Raw genomic sequence first — 7,119 nt, forward strand, 5'->3', positions numbered from 1 at the left:
GATTGGTTAAAAATGTCTATAATGCCCCTGAGACCCAGAGAGACTGTGTATATGCGAATTGATCTGTGAACATCCATATGTGCAGTAATTAATATGTAAATCACTATTTAGAGATAATATGAATAAAAAAATGATGTCCTTAAATAATTACAAAAGATAAACACACATAAAAGACATGGTTCACACAAGACTGTTACCCATCAACATAGGTTTTATATTCCTCTCTCGCCATAAGCAAAGCATCGGCGATCCTACTCCGAATGTCGTTCATGGATTCCTCGTTCTCCACTTCTAGTTCGTCATCCCCTTGTGTTTGTGGTGACGCACGTGCTGCTCCAGGTATATAATCCTCATCATCATCACACTTATCAAACTCCCGATCATGCAATTTGCTATCACGAATAAAATTGTGCAATGCTATGCAAGCAAGAATGATATGCTTCTGTGTACGAGGTGAAAAACTTGGCATGGCCTTCAATATACGCCACTTTTGCTTCAAGACTCCAAATGCACGCTCAATTACATTGCGAAGAGATGAATGGAAGAAATTAAATATCTCATATTTCCCTTGAAGTGCACGCCCACGATGAAGACGAAACTCCGGTAGATGGTATGTACTCCCTTTGAAAGGAGCAAGGTATCCAATTCGATTTGGATAACCGGAGTCAACAAGGTAGTACTTTCCTGAAATAAACAAGAAGTGAGCACAGGAAAGTAACAATGATATAATTTTAGCATGTGTAATAAAGTTTTACCTTTAGGAGGTAGATGAAATGATGAAAAATTTGCTAATGCATGATGTAGGATTCTTGTGCAGAGCCTGGCCAACCAGCAACAACAAAGGTAAACCTCGATGTCAAAGTCACATATTGCAAGCACATTTTGAGATGTATACCCATGGCAACATGTGTGGTTAACTACATCCTCTGCGGGAACTGAACATAGTACATGGGATCCATCTATAGCACCAATAGCGCCTTTGAAGTGAGGCCAAAAACGATCTTCCTTAATCTTTTCATCCTCTCTATTGAAAGTAGGATCTATTGGTTTGATGTTGTCTCTTGCTAACTTGCGCAAACAATACAATACTTCCTTGAACTTGGTGTGAACCGTCCATAAGGACCTTGTAAATTGGTTTTCAGCTTGTGCAAATGCCTGCGGGCCTCCAACAATCCATAAAAACATGGCCAGCTCCTACGTGCTTATTAGGCAATACTACGGAGTATATCATAGCAGACAACACACAAATATTTTTAGGTATCGATCCGTATGTATGGGTATGTGCGATATAACATAGATCAAAGATTCCATGTGAGAGAGAGGAAGAGAGGGATGAGTGAGGGGAGCATGCACCTACTCTGGCGATGCGCAGCACGACGGGATCAGGGTCGTCGTTGGAATCGGCAGTGAGAAGGAGACGAGTTGATGGTTTCCGTTGGGGGAGGAGAGTCAGGGTGGAATCGAGGCGGATGAGGATCGATCGGAGACGTGGGAGAGATGAGGACCAATCAGAGGAGCGCCTCGCCGCCGGCAGGCCGGACGAGGGGCGGCGCAGGGGCGCTGGAACCCTATCGCCCGGTGTTTTCTCTCGCGCTCGATCTGTTTCTTTGGAAGAGAATACAGCGAAACGGTACAACTTAACGGATGGCAGTGGGTAATTTTCGTGATGTTTTAGAAGTCACCGCGACGGAAGCTGCTATCCACGCGATGCAACTTCATGCAGAAAACGCACTAACGATAATCTGGTGCGTTTGACAATCTAAGGCCCAAAAAAAACCGTTTGGTTGAGATTCTACGGTGGGAACCGAGAAGTTGGCTCTAAAAGCCAAACCAAACACACCCTTAGTTAGGTGCAGCCATAGATATGTGCAAATACACCCCTTATGATGGGTCCTAGAGCCTTTTTTATGAGCAAGTATAGGAATCATTAAGACATAAATGTCCCATCATAGCCATAAGATTTGGGGTCCCTGACATACACCCCTCTAATGCAACCCATAGTGTTGGAAGCCGGGTTTTTTCATTTCGACCCCTCCAACACTAATGCATTACATCAAAGTGCAGCCCTATGAGACCATATAGGTGAAGTAATATGCAGTCAACATTCGCATAAAACCATCATACAACAACATAAAAGATAGAAAACTTAACCAAATACTCATTGCACATCATATATAATCATAGCCAGATCACCATATGCCCTCAGGAACGTGGGGAACTACTCACAAGTGTCAAACATGATATGGACCAGAGGCACAATGATTACAACAGAATCTGAATATATAATATCCCCACCAAATAATGACAAAGTACCAATCACGAACATGCAATAGCACTAAAAACAATATCTGGGATTCAATTCAACACAAATTATGAAGGGGATGACGTCGATCTCTTAGATGGAGATGGTGGTGATGATGGTGCTGATGGAGATGTTGATGTAGATGCCTCCTCCCAAGCCAAGGAGGAGTGGGGATGTCGATGGCGTCGGTTTTCCCTTCACCGGAGGCACCGGTGCAGCAGGATCTGCCCTCTCCAGTAGTAGGAGAGGACTTTCGCCTCCACCGCCACCTAAATAAATCTCGGGAAAAATACGGCTTAGGTTTTTGGGCGAAATGGAGCTTCTGGAAGAAAAGGGGGCCTCAGGCGACCTCGAGGCGCAAACGAGTGTGGGTGGCGCGCCCAGCCGGGTAGGGCACGCCACTTGTGCTCGTTTGGCCCTCGTTGCCCCTCTTGCGTGGTTCTTTCCCTCATAGCCTTTCTTCGGGTGAAAAACTGACCAGGTATTTTTTTCCTTGATTTTTAGCGATGAAGAAAGACCTGAAACAAATAAAATATGAAAAGTAGGTTTTCTGCCTCCCGAAAATTAAATACCAAAGAAGGGGACTTTGTAGGAAAGTCCCAAAAATCATCTAAAAATGCATAAATAACAATGTATGAAGGAAAATAACAATGAAAACTACTCCTATATGTAGCAATAATGATGATGCACAATGCATGTATCAGGAAACATCATCCTACCACGTCAACAAGGCGGCAGGAGATCAAAAGAAAAAGTCAAGTAGCCAAAAATCAGGGGCCAAACATAATCCAAAAAGGAAGGTTTACTATATATAGAGGCTGACATGTGGGAGCCACGAGCCAGTAGCGGCCTCCACATTACAAAGTCGACAGTGGATCAAAATAAAAAGTCAAGTAGGCATGAAATCACGGGTTTAAAAATTCAAGAAAGCAAACATTTATAGTTCGGAGAGGCTAGCATGTGGGACCTATCAGCCAGCAATGTCCTCAACGTTAACAAGGCAGCGGGGGATCGAAAGAAAAGGCCAATTAGCAGAAAAGCAGGTGCCAAAAAGAATCCAAGAAAAGCAACGTTTATTGTACATAGAGGATGACATTTGGGACACATGAACCAGTAGCATCATCGATGTTTCAAAGGCGGCATGAGATCGAAAGAAAAGTTCAAGTACGCAGGAAATCACGGGTTTAAAAAAATCAAGAAAGGAAATTTACGTTCAAAGAGGATGACATATGGGACCCATCTAGCAGCAACTTCTTCAGCATTAAGCAGGCGGTAGGAGATCGAAAGAAAAGGTTAAGTATCCAAAAATTAGGGGTAAAAAATGCAACACGAGCAACATTTATTGTACTTGCGTAGAGGCTGACATGTGAGGCCCATTTTGTAGCATCGTCTGCAACGTTAACAAGGCGGCAGGGGATCGAAAGAAAAAATCAAGTTGGCAGCAAATCATGGGTTAAAAAATGCAACAAAGGAAAGATTTATCGTTCAGAGAGGATGACATGCGGACCCCATGTGCCAGTAGTGTCCTCAATGTTAACCAGACCGCAGAAAATCGAAAGAAAAAAGGCAGTAGTCAGAAATTAGGGATCAAAAATCCAACAAAGAAAATGTTTATCTTTCATAGATGATGACATGTGGGACCCATGAGCAAGCAGCGTCCTCAGCGTTAACCAGGCGGCAGGAGATTTAAAGAAAAAGACAAGTAGCTAGAAATTTGGGGTCAAAAGTAAATCCAAGAAAGGAAACACATATGGGACCCATAAGACAGTAGTGGCCTCAACATTATCCAGGCGAGAGGAGATCAAATGAAAAAGGCCAGTAGCCAGAAATTTGGGGTCAAAAAAATCTAAGAAAAGAAACATTTATTGTACAGAGAGGATGACATGTGGAACCTATTTTGCAGCAGCGGCCTCAACGTTAAACATGTGGCAGTGGATCGAAAGAAAAATCAAGTAGCCGGAAATTAGGGATAAAAAAATCGAAGCAATGAAACATTTATAGTTCAGAGAGGCTGACATATGGGAACCATGAGCCAGCAGCGTCCTCACCGTTAACCAAACGACAGGAGATCGAAAGAAAAAAAAAATCAAGTAGCCAGAAATTAGGGGTTAGAATACTCCAAAGAAGAAATCATATATCGTTCAGAGAGCTGACATATGGGACCCACGAGTAACTCAGCGTCCTCAATGTTTTTTTCTCATGAGAATAGATCTAGATTACATGTGCTGATATTCAATACAAAGCCCATGCTTGGGGTATGCATGTTCACAGACTTGGGAGCTCAGCTTTTCCCACTTTTGTGTAGTTCATTCCTGCCACTTATTCTTAGTGAGTTAGTGTACTTGATGTTTCATTAGTTCATCCGTTTTTCTTTTGTTGATTTTATCCAACTAAGTTGCTGCAGCATGGATGCTACGAACTCATGTTCCAGTAGTTCATATATATTCCTCTTGATGCAGCTGCCACTCATTCTTCTTAGTTGCCTTGTGCATCCGGTGACCATCCATGATGGAATGTGGTATGCTTTTCGCCATGTTGATTTGGCGATATCACTTAGGAAAGAAACGATTACTCCACTGCTTCATGAAGTATAATTTCAATTTCTATGGAGTAGCATGATACATCAACACATCCTAATCATGGAAAAAAATAGCGCCCTATTTTGACGCTAATAGCATGCTATAGCATTTTTAGACAACACGCGCTACATCATTTCGGTGCTATAGCGTATTTTTTGGCCGACGCTATTTTGTTATAGCGCGCTATTTTTTTCCTTGATCCTAATACATAACTCATATATTGAGGCCTTTTTGTTATAGAGGTTGTCCAACAAAATATATGAGGCATATATTTTGCTGGACAACCTCTATTGCGCTTGGTAACTGGACTACTTAAACTGCTAATTATGTCATAAAATATATATTTCCAGCAACAGCAGGTTAAATGCAAGGACTAAAACTGGTTATATGCATCTGAAAAAACTGTAGTTTTGAAACCACTATTTTGAGACTGATTACGAGATCTCAGGTATAATAGTTCTCTGAACATAACAGTGACCCGTCCTCAGAAATCCCAAATATAATTCTCTGAACCTCAGAAATCATCCCAAGTAGCTGTTTGTCCCGATGGTATCGATCACGAATAATGCGCGCTAGTGGGCACCCGGCTCTGGGTCAACGGGCTCCGGCGGCGGGTCGACGGGGAGCTGCGGCCCGACGACGGGGAGCTCCGGCGGCGGGTGGACGACGGGGAGCTCCTGTTGCGGCTCGTCGACGAGGAGCTCCTCCTGCGGGTCGACGCCGACGGGGAGCTCCTCCTGCGGCTCGTTGACGACGAGGAGCTCCAGCTGCGGGCCGTCGTCGGCGTGGAGCTCCTCCTGCGGCTCGTCGACGACGGGGATTTCCAGCTGCTGGCCGACGTCGACGAGGAGCACGAGCGGCGGGTCGTTGACGACGGGGATCCCCAGCTGCTGGCCGACGCCGTCGAGGAGCACGAGCGGCGGGTTGTTGTCGACGGGGATCTCCAGCTGCTGGCCGACGTCGTCAAGGAGCACGAGCGGCGGGCCGTTGTCGACGGGGATCTCCAGCTGCTGGCCGACGTCGTCGAGGAGCACGACCGGCGGGTCGTTGACGACTGGGGGTTCCTGCGGCGGGATGACGATGACCAGCTCGCCGCCTGGCACCTGTTCGGCGGCAAAGAGCTGCTGTGCCAGGCCCCCCTGACCTGCTTCCGCCTCGTCGTGTGCCCATTTCATACGAAGGATGAAGAACAACCAAGAACAGATTAAGCCTACAAAGTTCTGGCCCTGCGAAGTAAAACACACACATGACACTTCTGAATCATTATTGTGCGCCAGAGTAGCAGACAGTACAAAATGTAAGTGAGAGAGTATTCTAACTCATATATACCTGACCGTGGTTGTCTGCCTCTTGGTATGCACGGGAAAACCACACTAATGAATAGAGAAAACTAACAGAGGAAGAGACATAATCTGGCAGGTTCTGAACATTCCTCTCCATCTGCGACAGTTAGATTCACAGATAATAAGTATTTCGATTTGTGACACTAGCAAATTAGAGACGCCATTAATCAACAAAGGGGTCTAGTCTAATCGTACCACAAAGAAGGCCATGCCCAGAGGGATGCACCAAGCGGCTGCTACCGCCAGCGAGCAAAGCCATTGAACGGCTGCGACGTACTCACTTACCACCGCAAATGCAGTGAAGCCGAGGTAGAAACAAGCAGTTGGGACCCACACCAAGATCGTCGTCCACCAAGCATTGTTGCGGTCGGCTTGGATGAGGAACATGCAGAGGTAAACGAGGTTGACCAACGTACCAAGGCCATTGATCCAGAAAGACTCGTCACATTCAGCCTTGGTGAGGTCCCACTCGTTGTTCTTGAGGATGGGGAGCAGGCAGCAGGCGGAGCTGAGAAGCGAAGCTAGCAACGGCTCGCCTCGGGTCCCTCCTCCCACGGCCTGCATAGTCCACACCCTCCAAAACGTGTTGAGCCTGCATGCAGCCACAAGGAGCAATTCGATTCATAAAACATTGCTAACCGGGCGGTGGTACCAACGTGCAATCATATATCAACTAAATTAGCATTGCAAATCATATCATGTACAGTATGTTTTTAAATAGCAAGGATACAAAATGTCATGAACTTCCACACGAATTTCAATCAACATCATTAGAATACAAGAAGACGGTGCATGTTGAAATGTAAGAAAAGAAGATACAAATTAGATCATCCATGTTGTTACATAGCATGGATTTGAAATGTCATAAACTTCCACACGAATTTCAATCCACATC

This window comes from Lolium rigidum, chromosome 7 (assembly GCF_022539505.1).
Source record: "Lolium rigidum isolate FL_2022 chromosome 7, APGP_CSIRO_Lrig_0.1, whole genome shotgun sequence".
In the NCBI taxonomy this organism is placed as follows: Eukaryota; Viridiplantae; Streptophyta; class Magnoliopsida; order Poales; family Poaceae; genus Lolium; species Lolium rigidum.